The sequence below is a fragment of the Gymnogyps californianus genome, chromosome 5 (assembly GCF_018139145.2).
Source record: "Gymnogyps californianus isolate 813 chromosome 5, ASM1813914v2, whole genome shotgun sequence".
In the NCBI taxonomy this organism is placed as follows: Eukaryota; Metazoa; Chordata; class Aves; order Accipitriformes; family Cathartidae; genus Gymnogyps; species Gymnogyps californianus.
The window spans coordinates 52008103-52029148 of record NC_059475.1 but is presented as its reverse complement, the minus strand read 5'-3'; the positions used below and the strand labels follow the sequence as shown (position 1 = coordinate 52029148).

The following is a 21046-nucleotide window of genomic DNA, read 5'->3' as shown; positions in this document are numbered from 1 at the left end:
CTGGGATTGGTTTCAAATAAGTTTTGGAAACCAAATGAATTGCAAACAAACAAGCAAACAAAAAAACAGAAAGGGGGTAAAATATTTTACAGTTGCTTAATAGAAAATGGGACATTATAATAGGGTTTTTATTGCAGAACAATTGTGTATGTTCTTTGGAACATTTACTCTTGACATACTCTTATAATAGCTATTCATGTAAACAAATACTTTTTGCCAAGAGACCAATACGGCTATATGATTTATGCAATCATACTAAAAATTATTTATCCAGATGATACAAAACTTAGAGAGTGAAGAGCTGACCCTTTAAGTCCCTGAGAATATTGGTTTCACTGGGATCAGGATTTCACTCTCATAGTCTCTGACATACTCTGGTAAAATTGTTAATTATTGTATCTGATCACCCTGTGCTAAACTGACTTACAATTTTCTAGCTCATAGGCAGCTGTCACAGTAGTACAAAAGATTCACTATTTTGAGCAAAACAGGGTCAAAAGATTTTTATGGCATTTTGGATATTGCAGTAGCCTGTAAAGAGCCAAGTGATGATAGAGTTGGAATTAAGGTACAAGTCTCAGGTAATATTTTGTGGCACTTGATGCTTGCTGTTATTAACATGTTTGGTTGCCTTCCTTCTTAGTGAGTCTGTAAGCCATTTGTATGAATCACTGAGGTCCTGTAGTGTGTTATTGGAGCATCTCTGTCTAAATCAATATCTAAATCCCATTCCTTAAAACCAACAAAATTAAAGGAGGAGATCTCAGTTTAAAAAGTATTTAAAGGAGTGTCAGCCACCTTCATTTTACTGTCACCTGCCTGGAAAGTAATGAAGAGAACGGATATAAGTGAATATGAATCATAGGAATAAACACAGCAGGAAGGTCAGGCTGTTTTTTTCCTCAGGAGCATGGGCTGATGTCCATCAGGCAAGACTGTTGAGTACTGACTCATATCATCAGAAAACACTATGCTCCCACTGCAATCTGTACAAAATGGGATGGACTTAAACCTCTTATTTCTCATTCTCCAGCCATATCTCATTCCCTGCTGCTGCTTCATTTCCTTGTACTATGCCCCCTTACCACACTTTATTTGCTAGCCACTGCTATCAGCAGCAGCAAGAGCAGCAGCAGCTCCCTGTCTGTGCCAGGCCATGTCCCTCTCTGAAGCAGATTTGTAGTGTTAGTATTATACATACCACAAAAGGAACATCTGCTCCACGCTATTCCTTCCTCCCCCAAGCCACCTCTCTTATTTCCTCCTACTCCCAATCTTTGTTCTTTCAACTTAAATATTCCTCCTATATATAATCTCCATCACTCATGTTCGCATGCTTTTGCTGAGCTGCTGCTTCTTAGCACTTAGAAACGTTTTTCTTTCTTCTGCATGGGAGGTCAGCAGTGGGTTTTGGGTTCCTAGTAGCAGCTATTGAGTGCTATTGTAGTCAGATGAGCTGTGAGATATCACCTGTCCTTCCTTTGCATCCTTTTGAAAAGGACATAGATCACCTGAGTCATATTGGCCATCATCTTCTGCAATCCTAAAGGATTTTAAAGTGGCACTAGATACCCATGTTTAAACACCTCAATGGCTCCCCAGTTGTGGTCGGCCAGCTTCTTTCTCCAAAATTCCACATTATCGTTTGTTACCAGATCTTATAACTTGGCCTTACCCAGTACTGTTCGCAAACATGCAATGGACAGTATCTTAGTGGTAGAAATTCTCATTGCTCACATGAATTCATGGAAGCTTTGTGGAAGCAGCCAAAGCCAAAGGAACTACGCCATTTATTATGCCAGCTCATGACATGAGCTGCTGTTGTAATGTGTGCATCTTCTTATGCCTACAGATTTCTTGTGCAAGTCTTAAGAGCAAAATCCTTGGAATAAGGATGGTTTTCTCAGCACAGAGCTGTACTTCAAGGTGTGAGTAACAGAAAATCTGAAGACAAAGGACTGTCCAATTATACTAGTCAGTTTTCAGCTCACCTATTTGTCTCTGTCATGTGCTTAACCATCCTGTAATGTTCTGTTTGGAGGTTATATTACCCATTTTGAACTCAATGACAGTGTTCATATTGCCTTGAATGGAAGGTGGCCTGGATTTCAACTGGATATATAAATTACATGTAACAAGAATCTTTTGACAGTCTTCCAAATTCTTCCATTCTTTCCACAGTAGATTATGATGTACCTTGTCAAGAGGAAAGTACCAAATTGCATCAGATTTGGCCAACCTTTTCAAATAAAATATTGAAGTTGAGATCAAGTATTATATCCTTACGTTAACTAGTCAATGCAGATGTTACACAGATATATATTTTCATAACTCTTGCATAAATTATCATATCCTAGTAACTATTTATATTAAATGAATGAGTTGTACTCAAACACCTGTTCATATGTTGTTTATTTGATCCTGTACCTCTCTACATATGTCATGTATTTACCAGCAGGAACTTGGGAACTAAATTTTTGATAAGTGGTAAAGACGGGCCAGAGGCAAATAAGTTATCCTGAATGAAGGCCAGTAAAACCATACTGCTGCGCCACAGAAGTCTGTACTCCACATATACAATAGGAAGATTGCTTTTGAATATTTCCAGGTTCTTCCAGTGCTCTCCACTGCATCCTTTCAGTCTCTCGTGAAGGCAGACTTCTTTCTTCAGCCTCTACCTACAGCATCATAAAAATTGTCCTCCTCCCACCCCCCCAGCCTATCTGTGGCTACAAGTGTCACGGAAACAAAATGTGCTGTTCATCCATTTGGAGAAAGGAGACATCTTTGATTAGTAGGAATCTCTTGTCTCGAGCTCGTAAGGCCTTTGAGGAATGGCCTGTCACTCATTATATGTGTACGGCATTTAGCACAGGGGGGCTGCCCCACTGGAGGCCCGGGGGTGGTATTGCAATACAAATGTTAGCTGTGCAGGTTTGTGGTAAAATGATGAACTGCACAGCCATGCGGCATCATTTATCACACAGCCTTCACTTCAACAAACAAAGCATGGAATATAATAATTTATAAAGATGTATATTACTTTTTCTTCCTCCCTTTTTGTTTTCTTTAGGGGGGAAATTTTTACACCACCATGGTAAACTGTGACTAAAAGAGAGTTGGTACCATTAGAAAACAGGGCTGCAGAAAAAGTATTGTTTCAAAATACTAAAATGCTTAAGAAAGTTTCACTAGAGGAGGCTGAAAAATACTTGATGATAATCTGCCCTCAGTCTAGGAAGAGTAAGATGATGCTGATAAAGTAACATCCAAAACTTGAGCATTTGTCTGTGGTGTTAGGGTTTTTTAATTAGTCAGCTTTCCAAGTGCACTACAATTTATATCTGCGTTTGGCATTTAGTCATTGCAGATAGTAAACTGTATTTAGTAATCATCTTGCCTATTCCTCATGCATCTTCTTGACAGGCAGACGGGAGCTGTACATCCGCCTGAAGCCAAAGAGGTCCTCTCAGACAGGACAAAACCTGTCATCAAAACCAGACCAACAGAAATGATCCCCCGAAGTCAGTGGTCCTGTGATAGCAATGCACAGGAGAGCAGAAAAGGGTGGGAAAGGGAGCGGGAAATCTTGATGGGGAAGAGTCTGCAGGGTGGACCAGGACCTACAAAGGGACGGGGAAGTCATGCCTGAGACTGCTGGGAAGGCACGGGGATAAACAAGGCAGTTTCCCACAGACCTGAATGTGCAAATGGCCTTTGTCTCGCTACATCTGTCTCCCACAGGGAAAAGTCTGGCATCTCATCTTCTGGGTCACCGGGAAGGAGGGGGCTTGCCAGTGCATGTGTGACTGGGAGCTCCCAGCTCCTCCTCACACCCACCACTTACTCTGCTGCTAAATGCAATATGCTTTGCTGTTACCTAGCTGTAATTTGTTAAATCGTTATAGAGAACTTTATCACTATAAAGAAAAGCTTTGGCTGCAGAGTTGAAAGGCTTGTTCCAAATGTGAATATTCCACATGAAAGAATTTCTCTTGTTTCAAACCATTTGCATTTTCCTTACATGTTATTGATCTGATTGAACAGTTCCCAGATCAAAGGCACACTGGTAAATGAGCAGCCAAGGTGGCAATATGTGAACTGGACAGATGTTAAGAAAGCAGCTTAAATAATTGCTCAAGGATTTATTGGGTAACATGATTAATGATTATGGAAATATGATGACATGATACCAACAAGTAGTGTGCAGTGATTGATGGGGAAGTTGGATAAGGCCAAGCTTAGACATCAGAGTATGGGAAACAGTAATATAGCTTGTAATCATGGTATATGTGGTGCTTAGTTGTTAGGAAATTTGGGTATTCATTTTTGGCTTCCCATAGGAACTCAAACTGCAAAGTATGTTGTGTGTAATATTTCTCTTGTAAAGAGGTAAGGAAAAAACCTCCTGCTAACAGTGCATTGTAATAGCAGGACTGATTCAAAAAGACACCCTCATATTTTTTTAAAAAATCTTTTAAATCCCCACAAAACTTACTGGAAGCTCATGCTGGTGTTTTAATTAACACCTGTTAATTAAAAAAAGAAATTTAGAAATTTCTTTTTCAGAGAAAAAGATCTGTTTGTGGAATTGACAGTAGTTTGCATACAGACAGCTTTTTTCCTGTTTTTTTTTTAACCTCAAATTCCAGCAGCCAGCAGTAGCATAATGCAGGAGATGGGAAAGCAGAGGACCGAACTGCGGGCTAGAGCTACTCCATGGCAAAAATATTGCAAACTCTTGGAGTTGACTGTTGAAAGTTGCATGAGATTCTTATTCACTCCGTGCTGGTGGGTGATGCAAACCCTCCTCCTCCTTCAGAAATTTTTCTTTAAGCACTCATGAAACAGAAGGTAATATTTGAAAAATTAATAAAAAGCTATTATATAAAGCTATTATAAAATGTGAAACATTAACAGACAATTTTAGAGGTGAAAGTAGGCAGCAAAATCCTCAGTGTGAAACCCCAGTCCAGCAAAATGGAGTGCAAAATTGTTACTGACTTCAGCTTGGGCAGAATTCCGTGCTGGTTTGGTTTTTGTTTTTTTTTTTAATTCTATTTTCTATATTGATATACTTGAATATAAATAGGATCCTACACTGGATTTGAGACACACAATTTCTGTGTGCCAGAGACTTGGCTGCTGTAAGAGAGGGGACTTCATCAAAATTTTCAGTTGGGTTACAGTAGATGACAGCTATTAGGCCCAGAACTCTAGATCTTGCCATTAGACGGTTGTGGTATGACAACAATTGTCATAGCTTTAAAAACAGAGTGATGTGGGTAGAGCTATTTAAATGAAAACAACATTGCTCATGCTAGGCAAAGCAGGCAGCTCTGGAAAGAAATATCTATATTTGAAACCTTGAAAATGTTGTTAATCTCTTCAGGGATGTGAGACAACAACAGAGATGGTGTAGGATTTGAGAGAAATACTAGGAAGCCTGGTATTTTAAAGCCATAATCTAGTTTCCAAGCCTCAAGAGTGAGTATTAGTGAGATTACAGTTTTGGTGAAGAGTTTTCACAACAGAAGGCAAGAGGTGGAGTTGGAGCATCTGTTGGCATTTAGGGACAGATTCATTTGTAGCCTTAGGTGACTTCCTTGGCGTTATTCAGGGCACAGGATTATGTGATGGGTCAAAACCCCAATGTTTAGTTACGGTCATGCTCAAACACCCTGAAATATTGTCTCTTTATTTAATCCATCACAAATACCATCTACCCCATCACTCTTCACTACTGGGAAGCCCACACCTCGTTTTATAGCCCATACAGGCTTCCCCATGAGAGAAAACCAGGATCTCCCTGCAGCCCTTTCACACCAGCCAGACGTGCCAACTCTGCCTGGCCTTTCTGAGAGCTGTTTTGAGGTAATTGCAAATAAGAGTTTGCTATAGGGTTCACATACTATTTCAGTCATTTCAGTATTTTCAAAGTGTAGCCTGTAAGTACTATGTGGCAAGGACTGTGTCTGCCCAAGCGTCTCTGTGTGCTGCAGTCATGGTGTTACAACCAGTGAACTATAATTTATAACCTTGTGCACACCTGAAAAAAAATCTGTTGCGTGTTTTTATCTCATTCCAGAGATTTGTTCTTATAGAGTTTCTCATGAATATCAGACTGCTGGAACTGGCTTTTTTTCTAATTATATTTATAACCAGCATCAAGTCTGGGCTAGCCCCACCTGGCTTCTGCAATGCACCATGACAAATTCTGTGGTACATTGGGATTTCTGCAGCTGCATTCTTTTAAAACAAAAACAAACAAAAAAAGGGAAGAAGTTTGTTACTGATTTAAATGTGATCAGGACAATCTTGTTTATCTACTTTGCTATAGCATTTATTTTGAAATACTTTGTTGACTGTTCTCCTGATCATTTCCGTTCTTGTTATTTTTCCAACTGCAGGCTGTGCAAACCTGCACTGTAGAAGTTTGGAAAGCATGTTAATACCACTGAAAGTGTGTATGGGTCAGCTGAGGTTTTGTGCATCAAGCTGGGGTGGAAATGCTTATGTTGTTCTTGTTTCAGGAAGGTCTGACTGGCAGGTGCTCTGTCCTTCCTCGCCCTCCACCAAGACCATAGCTCATTTCTGGCCAGCCCAGCTTTCACATCCCCTGACAACCCCACTGGTGTTCCAGGTTCCTGGGACCCCCCAAGCACCCCTAACAGGCAGTCCTGCTTCCAGGTCCCCCTGAACACCCAGAGAAGTGGGGAGATGGCTCTGCTGTTGCCTGGCCCCTGGACTGCTCCCTCTAGTACCTGACTGCTTGGTGACTGGGCAGCCAAAGCCATTTTTCAGCGTGCCCATCTTCCTGGCTGTGGTTCTCCCATGAGGAGTCCTTTATACCTTTAATGGGAAATTTTGTAGTTCCACTCCATTTTATATTTCTACTTGAGAATTTAATTTAGTTACCTGAAAGTAGTTATTTAGCTGCAGGACAGGAATTCAGGTAAGAATGAGTGATCAAACCTTTCATCTGTGACTCCAGCTTTAAGCTCAGGTTAAACTGCTCTTGCTGTGTCTGGTTATTGCAACCAAATTATTAGTAAAAATATTAACTGGGCTAATTTGAATCAGTGTAAATGACTGATTAATACTGTAGGCATTATAAGAACCCAGTAGCTCATGCAAAAAATGAATATTTTTTTTTCCATGAAGTACACTGGAAAGTTACATGGATTATTAATGAAATAGGGAGCATTTGGCACCTTTTGGAAGGCAGTGAGGTTGGTAACGGAGCTCCTTTCACAGAGCACAAGAGCAATTTGCATCGCAGGAATCCCTAAATCATTCTCAGATTGTGAGTGCTTGTTGGCATAATGAATCCAGTAGCTTCAAACCTACTCCTGAGGGAAAGGTATGCAAACCATAAAACATCGCTGCTACACTTTGCACACTTGTTGGAAGCTGTACCAAAGGGCTGAGGACTGAAAAAGTAAATGACTGTGAGACAAAGGCTCAAATCAAGAGAGGAACTAGAGTTGCCTGTGTGATGGGTTCAGTTCTGTGTCAGAATTGTGTCCAGTTCTGGGGTCCCCTGTACAAGACAGACATGGACTTACCGGAGTGAGTTCAGCCAAGGGCCGTGAAGATGACTAAGGGATTGGAGAACCTTTCATATGAGGAGAGGCTGGGACAGCTGGGGCTGTTAAGCATGGAGAAGAGAAGCTCCGGGGTCTCTTACCAATGCGTATAAATACCTGATGGGAAGGAATGAAGATGAGGGAGCCAGACTCTTCTCAGTAGTGCTCAGTGATAGGACAAGAGACAATGGGCACAAGTTAAACCACATGAAATTCAAACTGAACACAAAACTTTTTTTTTTACTGTGAGGATGATCAAACACTGGCACAGGTTGCCCAGAGAGGTTATGAGTCTCTGTCTATGGAGATACTCAAAACCCAACCGGACACAGTCCTGGGCAACTGGCTCCAGGTGACCCTGCTTGAGCAGAGGGGTTGGACTAGATGATCTCAAGAGGTCCCTTCAACCTTCAACCGTTCTGTGATTCCATGATTCAAACCCCATATTCAGCTGCTGCTTAAATTCAGCTGGTACATGCCCTGTCTTCCCGTGTATGTCTGCATCCAACAACTTGAGAGTCCCTTTGCTTCCTGGTCTCCTTGCAGTGTTGCCAGTGGAGTGCTAGGAACCCACAGCACCTTGCTCCACCCTGTGCACAGCATTTCGAAGGTACCTAATTTCCACTTCTGCCTGTGCACAGAAGTGCTTCAGTACTGAGAAGCTTCAGAAGGCGGGTACATAAGATCACAGAGTGTTACACTCAGGTTTCAGAAACAGGGATTCCTTTGTTAGTCTGTCCTGGTTAAACCTGCTAAGTGACCTGAGAACCAGCTACAGGGATCAGCTATGTGGGTCCAACAGCAGCTGCTGCTGCTGTTTTCTATAAAATGTAGCTGGAGAAAGAGTAAGCAGCAGCACGTTATCTCTGCAGTAGCTTAGTGGTTCTCTCTGTTAGAGAATCCACAAAGATGCAAGTTAAATTATTTCCTCAGCCTGAGATATTCAAACCCAAACCTTTCACTGCCCCAAAGTACCAGCTACAAAACTAGTCTATTGCAAAGTAGAAGCATTCTTCAATTTTTCTGTTGAAATTACTCAACTGTACTTAAAATAATGCGTACTTTATTGCACCAGACTTGGAGGATGACAAGCTGGCCTAAAATCTGAAATTTTTGCTTGGGTGTACAGCCCTTATCTAAGCTCAGTTTGTCTTGTAAAGCATCCACCTCAAAGTAGCCTACAGCCATGTTATTGGGGTATTCCTGTAGAAGGCAGGAGCTGTGAGTATAAATCCTAACTAGAAAGACACAATCAAGACCTTGCAAAGCCAGGAATTAAACCACACTGCTCTGCTAAGCATTCCCTATTGTGGCGACTGCACACCCTGCATGCTAGGTGTGAATGTTGCTGCTGATGTTGAATTCTGCAGCTGTGTAGACTCCATTTTGGAAGGTGCACACTTAAAAGATAGGAGTTGCAACAGTAAATGACAAGTGCCTAAGCGTCCTTCTGGATCTTGGCTTTGGTGGCTTAATCTCCAGTATGTTTCCCCAGATCAGAGCTGAGGCACTTCATCAGAGGTGCCATGGGGGAAGGAGGGAGGAGGTGGCATCGCAGTGCAGCATTGCTGTATTTGCTTTTTGAATAGGCTCTAGTCATTAGTGTTGTCACATCCCTGGAAATTCACTCAAAGAAGACATTTGAAGGAGAACCTCTTTCTTCCCGCACACACAAACACACACAAGCAAAGTTTTTTTGATGATGCTTTCAGATAAACAGTCACAGCAAAGCCTCAGTTTCATTTTATCTCCATAGATAGCTCCAGGAAAAAAATCACTGCTTCTGCCTGCAGCCCAAACAACTCACTTTGCTGCCAAGTGCCATCTCAAAAAGAGGAACAATATAAACTAATTTCATACCGATTCAGTTCAATAATAGGTATTGTTCTAACTATACCTCTAGTGATAAGAGACAGAACCATATTTGCCATTGCTAAGCAACTGTTAAAACAGTCTGCAGAATTCAGCCAGCTCTAATGGGCTGATAGGAATCAGTGTCTGAAGTTCTTGTTTGCATTCTGAAGTCAACAGTCAATGCAATTGTCCTTCTCTATTAACGTTCATTTAAGATAGTTTATGGCTGCACCAGATTCAATTGGGATTCTGTCTTAATGGTGTTCTGAATGGTCTGCTCTTCCTTAGAAAAAAATATTTAACCATAATGCATTAAACTGCTTTAATCCACTTGTTTTGTTTTGATGTAGTGATGAAGTGGCATAGAAGGTAACACAGGAAAAAGAAGGCAATATGAAACACACTGCAGAAATAAAAGCTGATGGTATGAATGGTACTAAGTTGCAGGCAGAGAGTTTGAGCAATTTAGGTAGGGTTCCATAAATCACAAGATGGCATTTGTGTCTGAGATGCAAAGACATCTGCAAAACCCCTATACATTTGGAAAAAAGGAATCTAGGCAAGACAGATGCAAAAGCCTAAGTGCATTAAACCATGGAATTTTTTTCCAACCTTAATTTATGAGTTCAGATTTTAGTCATTTGTGTACATGATTTAGGAGAAGGGACTTTCTGGCTCCGATCATGCCTTACAAAGATAAGAAATGGGCAAATGAATAAATACAAAGGAAGAATGTTGCACAAGAGGATCATGCATTCATAAGCATTTCTTTGTAGCTGCAGAATGATTTCTGTGACCCAAAAGGAGAATGCATTATCATGAGAGCATGATATCTCTTCAGATGCCCTGTTCCTTATCTGTAAGTAAAGACACATGAGTAACGATGCATAAGCAGAGCGACCGAAGGCTTACCGCTGCTGGAGCTGGAATTCTGTGCTTGTGCCCAACACTGCTCCATTGCTTTTATGGGTATGTAAACATATGATTAACGCTTATACATGTGAGCAATCCCATCACATTCAGCAGAACCACTACCATTCCCTGTTAAGTAAGCACTTAAATGCTCTGTTGGCACAAGCTGAGAAAATCAACACTTTGTCAGATGGAGCCCATGCAGGTGAAACAACATTGCCTTGCTTCGCCCACTGTGCCTCATACCATGACTTGCAAGAGCCAGGTCTTAATGTAACAACAGAAGAATAGGTGCTTTGAAATAAGGACTTCAGCCAGTGCCTGAGTCAGAAGACTAGCTCGTCACACAATGATATGAAAATGTGGGGGTAAAAAGTTGAGACTGTCCCTCCACAAAGCTTACGGCAATGTCTGAGTCACCACAGGACATGAGAAAGCTGCAGGCAATGGCACGCAAAGTAGGCTCAGTCTGACTTCTCTTACGTAACTCCTACGTTAGCATCTTCTCTGTTCCATATATAAACCCAGAAAACATCAAAAAGCTGTTACTGAAACCAGTGCTTTTATTTATTCATTTGTATGAGCCAAATGTGACTTTAAAAATTAGATATTTTCCACACTAGATTTAGTACAGGACCAGGCACTTTCCTTGCTGGTACTGGTAAGACCATTTATTTCTGGACTCATTAAAAGGATGTTTGCACCCCCTAGTGTATAAGAATTTGCAAGAAATCAGGTTCTTACAACAGCCTTAGCTGAATGAGGATGTTTAATATTAAACCATAATAAAATCTCCCTGTTATGATCTTAAAAACTTTAAGAGAAAGGATTGTCAACTCAAAGATCATCCTAGGTGTAATCCCTCATGTCCCTGTACTCAACAATTGTAGGACCTGAAAACGGGTTCTACTGAGTTGGATTTTTATCCCACTGGAAGATATCAGGGATTTACAGTAAAAAAAAGAGACTGTACTGGAAACAGACAATTCAAATCCAGATGTTCCTGAAACTCAGGGGTGTTGAATCCAGCTTCAGCCCATTAGTGAGATAAAGTCTGTAGCTGTGTTTCACTGAAGGACAAGGATCTTTGGATCTGGACTTCACTCCAATTAACAGAAACTGTAAAAACGAGAGGCATGCACTTAACTGCCCTCCACGAACTACTGCCCAGATTGTCTGGCAGTAGTCTGGTAAGTAGACTTCTAACTTGACAGTGGCCTCCATCCCACCGTTTGGAGTTAGGTCTTAAAACACCTTTGAAAAACTTCTCCTTACAGCTGTGGATCACTTCCTCATTCTTCAGATGTGACTTCACTTATGCCAAGTTCTGCTCATCCTGTTAAACAAGGTAGAACCAATCACTGAGATGAACCAATTGAGCTTGCCTTGTTGGGACCCAAAGCGCCAGTTCAGCTCCCTGTGTTCAGCATAAGTCTGCAACCTGAGCAAAACCCAGGTGCTCCTGGAACCAAACCAAAGCCAAGTGCTGGCTCCTGGCTGTGAGCATGGGAAGGGAATGGCTTATGGGCACACGTTCTGGTGGGTCTTGCACTGATTTTTGAGGGTTGGAATGTGTGACCCAAACCTTCGCAGCATGGTCTGGTATGTGCTGTTTGGCTGACTGTCACCAATGCGGTCATGGGCAGGCTCTGATCTGACCAAATTACATATACATGTTTTCAAGAATTCCCCTGCTCACCCCTCCACTGAGAACAGGATTTAACCATTTCCCCTGAGGTGCCTGAAACCCAATCACTGCAGCCTTGGCAAGTGCCTGACAACCAGAAAAATGGTGTTGCCAAGGCAAAAAAAGTGGTCTGTTTTCATTATCCAAGCAGAATTAAATGAAAAAAGCAAACAAACTGCATAAATGATGAAAATTAAATTAGATTTTCTTTACTTTCATTATCTAAGTAGTTTCTTAGAATAAATGTATTCTAAAATATGACTTTCAGCCAATGGTATTTACTATATTAAAACCAGACTGATTTTATTTACTGTACAATGTTTAATAGCTCCTCCAAGACACTTTGTTCTGTAATTTTAAATGAATTCTTTGGGCTTTTTTCAAAACAAGAAACTTGGCTTTTTGACAGAATAGTCCTTAATAACTCACACTGAAGATACTGCCAGGAGCCGTGATGATGACTTTTGTCAGGTATTCTTTTCTTCCAGACAAATGGAGTCATAGTGATATTAATGCAGAGTTCTTTTTGCCATTTGTGTAAATAAATAATAATAACATAATATATGAAAAGCACCAGCATGTCGCTGCTAAGTGTTCCCAAAGAGTTACATTTCAAGGCTCAGTAGTACCACTATGATAAAAACCAGGCGAACGGTATAATGAGAACATGTTTTTTAAAAGTATGTTAACAATAAGAAAATTATACTGGCATGTGGAGGTGCCAATTTTAAAAGCAACTCTCCACCCATATTTGGAAAATTAAATCTATCTACTTAAGAAGCTGGACTAGTTATTTGCAAACTCCTTTTTTTAATTAAAAAGCCAGATCTTTCCATATCAATTAATTTCTGGTTTAGAGCCTTTCTTTTTCACTATCATAACCAGATACCCGAAACTGTGATTTCTGTTAGACAAAATTCCAGCTGGAAAACTACTGAAGTTTACAAACTCTTCATTGTAATTAAGAAAGTGCTGGGACCATGTGTCTCATCTCCAAGAACAGAGAGAAAAATGCTACCTGTTTCCTTCTGCAGATTTCACGTTGGCGTTAACTCCAGACCACTGAGGCTGGGCTGTGATGGTACGGCTTAGCCCTGGCCTCTAAATCTCTCAGTGGCTCGTGAATATAGGACTGGGGTTCCTGGTCACAGGGTGCAGAAATATTGACTATCAGGTTGAGGTTCAGATGCAGCTCGACTTGGTGATGATGAAGTCATCACTCTTGCAGCCTGTTTGAAGTGAGTTGGTGGAGTTTTAATTTACAGTAGATATTGGTATTGGCAGTAAGCAAGCAGGAGCAGGAGACTGCTTGAAGTTTCAACAAATGGCCCAAGTGAACACTTGAATTCTTTTCCCAATCAAAATTGAGATGTTTTAGCAGGAGAATATGGTCCTATTTGTACAGAGCCTGTTACTGGGACATAGAGCTCCTAGGTTTCAACTAGAATAGCCCCAGGACTCTAAATTAGCCACCTAAAAGCAGTGTGGATAGGAAACAAGAAGAATTTTTATTACACTATAAAAAGAAGTCTTGCGTAAGCAAGCAAAATCTGCCCATCATACCTGTCATTTTTCACAGGTGGATGTCAACATAAAATGTAGGTAGAGAAGAGTGATGTACTGCTTTCCGGGGGATTCAGCTGAAATCAAAAGCAGGAGTGGAAGATGTGATAACCGCCCCTCCCCAAATAGTGAAAATAACTCAGGAATTTAGAGATATGATATGGCTTGCGATGAAATGTACTGGCTACATTGAAATTCCATATAAACTGAAATGGGCCTTTGCTCTCAGTGCTCTCAAAGAGATGGGACATACTTTCCTGGTCTTCCAATAATGCCCCATGACGTTTCCATAGGAATGGCAGAGTGAGTTGCTTCTACTCCTTATAATATTGCACTGTGCAAAATAAAAATTATAGATGAGACAGGTCCCTGCATTGATTTTACAGCCAGGATTGTCTGCAATCATATTCAAGGTTTTGATTGTTTCCTTCCTTTTTAAGGAAAACCAGTCCTGCTCTGTTGCTGGTGAGGTGCTGTATTTCATTTAATAACCCAGTCTTGTCCCTTTTGAATGTCTAATACAGTATTTTATATGAATATTAGGGTGCTTGTTCACAGGGAGATTTTTTTTTCCTGCTTCAAGAAGGCTGAAGGATTCGAGCCTTTGCAAAGATGCTAATACTCGGTCAGATTTCCCAGCAGCCTTATGCAGCTATTATTCCAAGAGGCATCACCTTAAAGTCTTGGAGAGAAAGCATTACGGTTAATGCAGTTTGGCAAGTCAGTGTAATATTCACTGCATTACCTTGACATGGTTTAATGGCATGAGCAGCATGCACTCTGTGTCAGAGAAAATTACCTGTTGACCCTTGCTGTAGCTTGATGCCTGTTTTTAACTGGATAGCTACAAAATGGTGTGGAAAATCTTATATGAACTCCACTCCCCCCCCTGCCCCCCGGCTCTGTCCCATAGGGAACTCATTTCCTATCAGCTTGCCTATTAAAAAAAGAAACTTGCTTTGGTGTTTTCATTTGCTACAGTATTATTTCATACACGCAACGGAGCTGCCCAGTGAGCCTTCCTCCTGGCCTACCCTCCTAATGAAAAGATAAACTAATAATGGAAGTGAATACAGAAAGAATTAGAGAGGGAAATGCAAAGGGACTTTTTAAATTGTGATGGGAAACAAAGAGACTGTGGCAGTCCCTTTGCAGGAAGCAGTCTTGGTCCACTCTTGGGAAATTTCTTCTTCGCTCGGGAAAGAGACTGGCACAGTGAACACACAGGTGATCTTCATAGCTGTGTCATGTGAGAGAACTAAGTTTTACCCCTCTGCATGAGTAAATAGATTGCGAGTGACAGATGGAAAATGAATTTCATGTTCTTGAAAGACACTGGATGATGTAAAAATCCTCTGTTGATTCACAGCAGAGGCATGTCCTCTTCCAAGGACCTCACCCCTGACCAAGGGACCAAATCGGTTAGCAATGTTGTAAATGCGCAGGGCAAATCAATTTATTCCTTGGCTCATCTGCTCAGGCTGCCAGGAAGATTCCCAGTCAGTGCCAGCCCCACTGATGACTCCTGAAGTGCACACAGCTTCAGAGATGTGACCACCCAATTTACAACTTAAGAGCTGGTCTTCCTTTACTTTGGTGGGAATTTAGGCAACTGGCTGGGGCGGATCTTTAGAGCCTCATGTGCTGACCCTGCAAACTCATCCCTTTGGACTTTGTCTCCTCCTCCTTGCCAGGAGACTTACTGTTCAGACACGTGCATCACAGCTCCCGCAGGAACCTTCTGCTTTGGCACCTGTCCTGGTTTCGGCTGGGATAGAGTTAATTTTCTTCCTAGTAGCTGGTACAGTGCTGTGTTTTGGATTTAGTGTGAGAATAATGTTGATAACACACTGATGTTTTAGTTGTTGCTACGTAGCGCTTATCTTAAGCCAAGGATTTTTCAGTTTCCCATGCTCTGCCAGCAAGCAGGTGTGCAAGAAGCTGGGAGGGAGCATAGCCGGGGCAGCTGACCTGAACTAGCCAAAGGGGTATTCCATACCATGGAACGTCATGCCCAGTATATAAACTGGGCAGAGGTGGCCGGGAGGGGTGGATCGCTGCTTGGGCATCGGTCAGCAGGTGGTGAGCGATTGCATTGTGCATCACTTCTCTTTTCTTGGGTTTTATTTCTCTTTTTTTTTTGTTATATTCCTTTTCATTACTATTATTATTATTATTATTATATTTTTATTATTAGTAGTTAGTATTATATTTCATTTTACTTCAGTTATTAAACTGTTCTTATCTCAACCCATGAGTTCTACTTTTGTTTTTCCCAATTCTCCTCCCCATCCCACTGGGAACGGGGAGGGGGGAGCGGCTGCGTGGTGCTTAGTTGCTGGCTGTGGAGGAGGAGGAGGAGCGCAGGAGGTTTTGCTGTGGGAAGGAGGCAGCTGGGTGCAATGTAATGGAGGAATACGCTATCAGGCACTGCTGCCCCCACCCACAGCCTCGTGTCATGGGTCCTAATCCATGCCATGACCTGGTGAGCTCAGGAGCAGGACCAGTCCATGGCCCAAGGCATGAGCATGTCTACCATGTGGCTAGATGTGACTAGACTTAGGCTCAAAGCTTCTAAGAGCTTGAAAGCTGTAAGCTGGAGACTCCGACACAATAAAGGCTAGCATGCCGCTCATGCACAGGGATGCTATTTTTGCAGTATGTTGTACTCACTAGGTGTGTCAGTGCCTGAAAAAGGTGGAAAACAGTAAAGAGGCAAGTCCTCAGTACCTCCCTTTGATGTCTCAGGTAACATGAAAGGCAGCCTATGCCACTGTTCTGGTACAGTGACATTAAAAAAATCAAAAAAAAAGAGAGAAAAATCATCGACTGTAGAGGCGATCCCTGCAATTTGGCAGTGCTCTCGATCCACAAAGCTACTTTTCTGGTTTCTCCCATTAGCCCAACTGCAATATGCGCAGAACCAGATTACTTATCAGGCCAGAATATTAACGTTCACAGCATTAATGTTTTGGGGCCCTTAAAATGACGAGCACTAACAGAAAAATCTTTTCAATCCTTTCATATGAAATTCCACCATTCTGAACTGACAAAAATAAATGCAGTGAACTTTCAGTGATATTGCACCATATAAAAAGGTTATTAAAAATGTATTTGAAGGACTAGCTTTGTCAATACTAATGCGCTGAAGAAACGGAGGGTTTCCCAGCTCAGGCACTCATGTACAGACTTAGTGAGGGAGTGATTACTGTAATAATGGATTTTGGTAGCTTAAGTTAGACAAGCATTTTTAGACTTCATATGCAAAGAATCACCCTCTGTTATAAAAAGATGGGACACTCAGTAATATTGAGGTGAAATAAGAATATGTGTTTAAAGGAATATTGCCAAGTAGATATTAGTTCGGCTCTGAAAATGTGTTTGAAAGATGGAGGGGAGAGATGAAACGTAGAGGAATAGAAGAGTACTGGTAGGAATGCAAATGATTTATTGGTTTATTTGTTGATTCTTATTTCCATAGTAATCAGAGGGGATTTTAGAGATGATCTGTACATTCCCTAAAGTGATGTGAACATAGCAACAAAGTGACAGTGCATGAAAATTTTAAAGCACAATTAGCTCCACTTGGAGAACTGGATCCATTCTCTTATCTTGAATTCAGACACCTCTGACCTTGCCACTCATTTTTGGACTAAATAACTGCTCGATCAAGATTCAGTATTCCTGCTATGGGGGTTTGACGCATGTCTTCCAGGACCAAATAAAAACCAGTCAATCTTGTTTTATTGCTGTAAATGAGCCTAGAATAAAGAGATAGCAAGGAGAGAAAAAGCCCAGTTTCAAATCCTTACTTTCAGTCATTTAAGATGATAATAAAAGAGGTAAGAACTTATTTTTAATTATCATTGTGGGGGTTTTTGATAATGCTCCCTTCGAAGAATGCAGAAAATACTTTACTCCTCCAATTGGTATGTGCTGCCACTTCCAGTTTTGTTCTCCTCAAGTATCACAGCTGATGTATTTCTTTTGGTGTGTGAGGGAAGGTGAACATCTTTCACTCCAGCAGTCAGTCCCTGTTGAAGCGAGAAGGTAAGTGCCAACCGCCTCAGCTGTGCTGCCAGCTCTTACACAGGTTTTGTACAATCCTGTCTTTGTGAGTCTCAGCTCGTAAAGAAAGTATCAGCTGCATTCTGTATCGCTTTTTTCCGTGCAGAATTGTCTGCTTTTCCCAGGTTTATTTAATCAGTGGAAGTGCCCATTAGTTCTTGAGGACTGTCTTTCTTAAGGGTGTAAGGGTTTTAAATAATAAGCCCAGTACAATTATTCTTGTTCAAAGAGGGTCCCTTTGTCCTATAGCTGGAATCTGGGGCAGCTTTTGCCTTAGGGGTGACAGGTCCATCCCCATCAGGACTTCAGAAACCTTCCTGAAATCTTTTTTGGTTGTTATGCCTTAGCAGTGATGTGCGGTAGCAGAAGAACGCAACAGAGGTTTAAGAGAACAATATGGTAACATGTAACAAGTTTCCATAGAGTTTTTTTTTGTTGGGCTTTTTGGGTGTTTTGCGGTTTTTGGGGGGAGGGTGTATGTTGTTTTTAATAATGCTTAAATATGTTCTGGACTTCTTGTGCATTGATACACTTGCATAATAGCCTCCAGTGACTTTCCCAAGTTCACAGGTGGGCATGTGATAACTGCGGCTGAGTGTGAAAAGGAGCACACAGGAGAAAATTGCAAGGTCTTTTACAAGGTAATAGGATTTTTTCTGTTTTCCAGGGTGTAACAGGGTGTACACGGTATAACACCTAATCATGTCATTATCAATATTATCTTGATAATGAATAATCTGTACGTCTTTTGTTTTCTACAATGTTGTTCTCTTGAACTTCCATTGCATTACACACATGCGCATAGGCACACACGTGCACACATACATCTATTATAAAATTCTCTGCTGAGATCCCTCAATGCTATCTAGAAAAGCATTAACGCTGCCACTGGCAGTCATCATAGTTTTGAAGATCGAAAAGCCTGCAACCTGGCTTATTATCAAGTATTATATCTCAGAGGAGACATGTCCCTAGCAAGAAACAGCATAGCAAATAATGTCTGATTAATAGATAGATCTGTAATTTTAACAATAATATCTTTGTCATGACTAGAAACATACCTTAGACTTTCTTGTTATTTCCAGAGCTAATACAGAATTAAGAGGAAACTCTTAGTGGGTTTAAACACTTATCTTCACTGAATATTTTCACAATAATTTGAATTCATACCCATGTAATGAATATTATTCAGTGGAGAAAATGGACCTGCCCCCTGTTGCTTTGTTGACTGTATCTACTATCTAGCTGCCCCATGGAGCTTTGTTTTTCAAGAGTCAGCAATAATTGTTCAGAGTTTAATTTCAAATTTTACTGCTGTCATTTATTACAAACTATCAGGGGGTTAATGTGAGAAAATCCTTTGACAGGAAAACTCTTTGGGCAGAAATCACATGTTTATACATCTAGTGCCTAGAGTACTGCAGACCCTGATCCTGCTGTGGACTTTGGGTTTTATTTCCATTATATAACATTCTTTATCAGACTTCTCTAAGCCAAGCCAGGTTTATGAGCTATCCCATTGCATCCCTTTCCCACTCGCTGATCCAAGTCTGAATTCTATAGAAATAGATACTACTACAGAATCAATTGCTGAATATTGCTTTCTGAAAGGCATACGACTGGAATTTAAATAATTTTATATGCATGCAGTTTAAAAAAAAAGTTCAGTCCAGCCATAAGCGATCGAAGCTCTTTGCAAGGCATCTGCTTTAATGGGTGCCATTAGGAGTGATAATACCCAGCACCAGCACTGGATGCAGTACACTTAAACGGGTCCTACAGCATTGCTGCCTTCCACCTTTTAGCTATTAGCTGAAGCTTCCACCTTCTAGCTCTGAACTCCATAACCTCTGTGAAGGTGGCTTGCAGGTATCAGGTGAGAGAACAACCTAGAAATCTTCTCTAAGGTTAATGCTTAGCACTGCCCAGGGGGTCACGCAGCAAGTGATGCTTAGAGAGCCCCAGGGCAATACATCTGTCCTTCAGCAGCGTTTCTCAAACTGCCGAAGACTATCCAACCTTTTCAGAAAAAAACATCCTGCACCATCTTATACAGGTTTGTCACGATAATTTTTACACCTAACCTGTAAAAATCAGGCTGTATTTCGAACATTCACCTACTTCTGATTTCTCCTGTTGTGGTTTTTTTTTTTTGGCTTGACTGGATGCGTGCATTTCCCACCTGTTTTATTTCTTGGTTCGCGAACGTCCCAGGGCCCTTGCTGCGGCCTGGACGCTCCCCCCGCAGCCGCGGCGCTGACCGGCTGCAAGCGCCGTGAGCGACCACCCGGCGCCGGCGGGCGAGGCAGGGCAGCCGCCAGCCTCCCGCCGGCCGAGGACCGGCTGCCGGCGGGCCGCGGGCTCCTCCCGGCGGCGGCCGCGACGCCGCTCCGCAGGGCGAGCCGCTTCCCGCCGGGGCCGGCGGAGGGGCAGGCGGCCGGGCGGGCTGAGGGCGGCGTGCCTGGCCGCACGGGGAACGGTGGGGCGCCCGGCAGGGGGCGGCGGGGAGGGCGCGTGGCCGGCCGTTAGGGAGAGCCGAGAAGCCTCTCGAGCGGCGGCTCCATAGCTCAGTGGTTAGAGCACTGGTCTTGTAAACCAGGGGTCGCGAGTTCGATCCTCGCTGGGGCCTGCGTGTGTTTTTAGGTGTCGCTGCCCCCCGACTTGTGTGTGTGAGCAGCGGGCGTGATTTTGGGATATTTTGGTGGTGGCGGACTAGAGCGTGTGTGTGGGCTCCGTGGGCTTGTTATTAACGCTTTAGAAACAAACACTTTTGGTAAAATCTGAGTGCTAACAATAATGTTGGTCACCGAATTAACTCATGGCTGTGCTTTGTGCCAGCAGCGGAGTGGGGGGCAATAATAAGCTCTTTGGGAAGCAGTGTGGGGATGGCTGAGTAAATATTTGTACAGCTCACATCACATTTTCCCTGATGGGAGCTTTGGCAAAATGCTGTTAAGGGGTTTAAAAGGAACAAATTGCCCCTGAGTGGAGAATAAGCTGGACAGGATTATCTGACTGTTCACAGCTTGTCAGGCAAGCCGAGCTGTTGGTTTTATTTCTGTGCTGGAGGCTGGACAGAGGAGATGTAATAATTCTTTGCCTCTTTTTTTTTTTTTTTTTTTTTTGCTTTTAGGTTATACAAAGAGCTAGAAACCTCCACACAAATCCTCTTGAGCACCACACTTTAAAAATATGCATTCGTTTTTTTCAGAAATCTTGTGAGCAAGGCATTTAGTTTCTAGCACTGCGAACGCCACAGCAATCGTTACTGACATCAAGCAGGGAAATTAATATATGTGCTTTGGTGAGGGGAAAGGACAACACCTGCAGCACACATGCTGCAAGGGGCTCAAATCGTGGCAGAGCTGTTGAA

General features: G+C 42.0%; 1 non-coding gene across 1 annotated transcript; it reads left to right on the top strand.

Moving 5' to 3' along the window:
- The first annotated feature begins 20229 nt into the window (after window positions 1-20229).
- On the top strand, window positions 20230-20302 carry TRNAT-UGU (transfer RNA threonine (anticodon UGU)). The gene has a single exon. It is a non-coding gene; the product is annotated as a tRNA-Thr (tRNA).
- The last annotated feature ends 744 nt before the right edge of the window (window positions 20303-21046 follow it).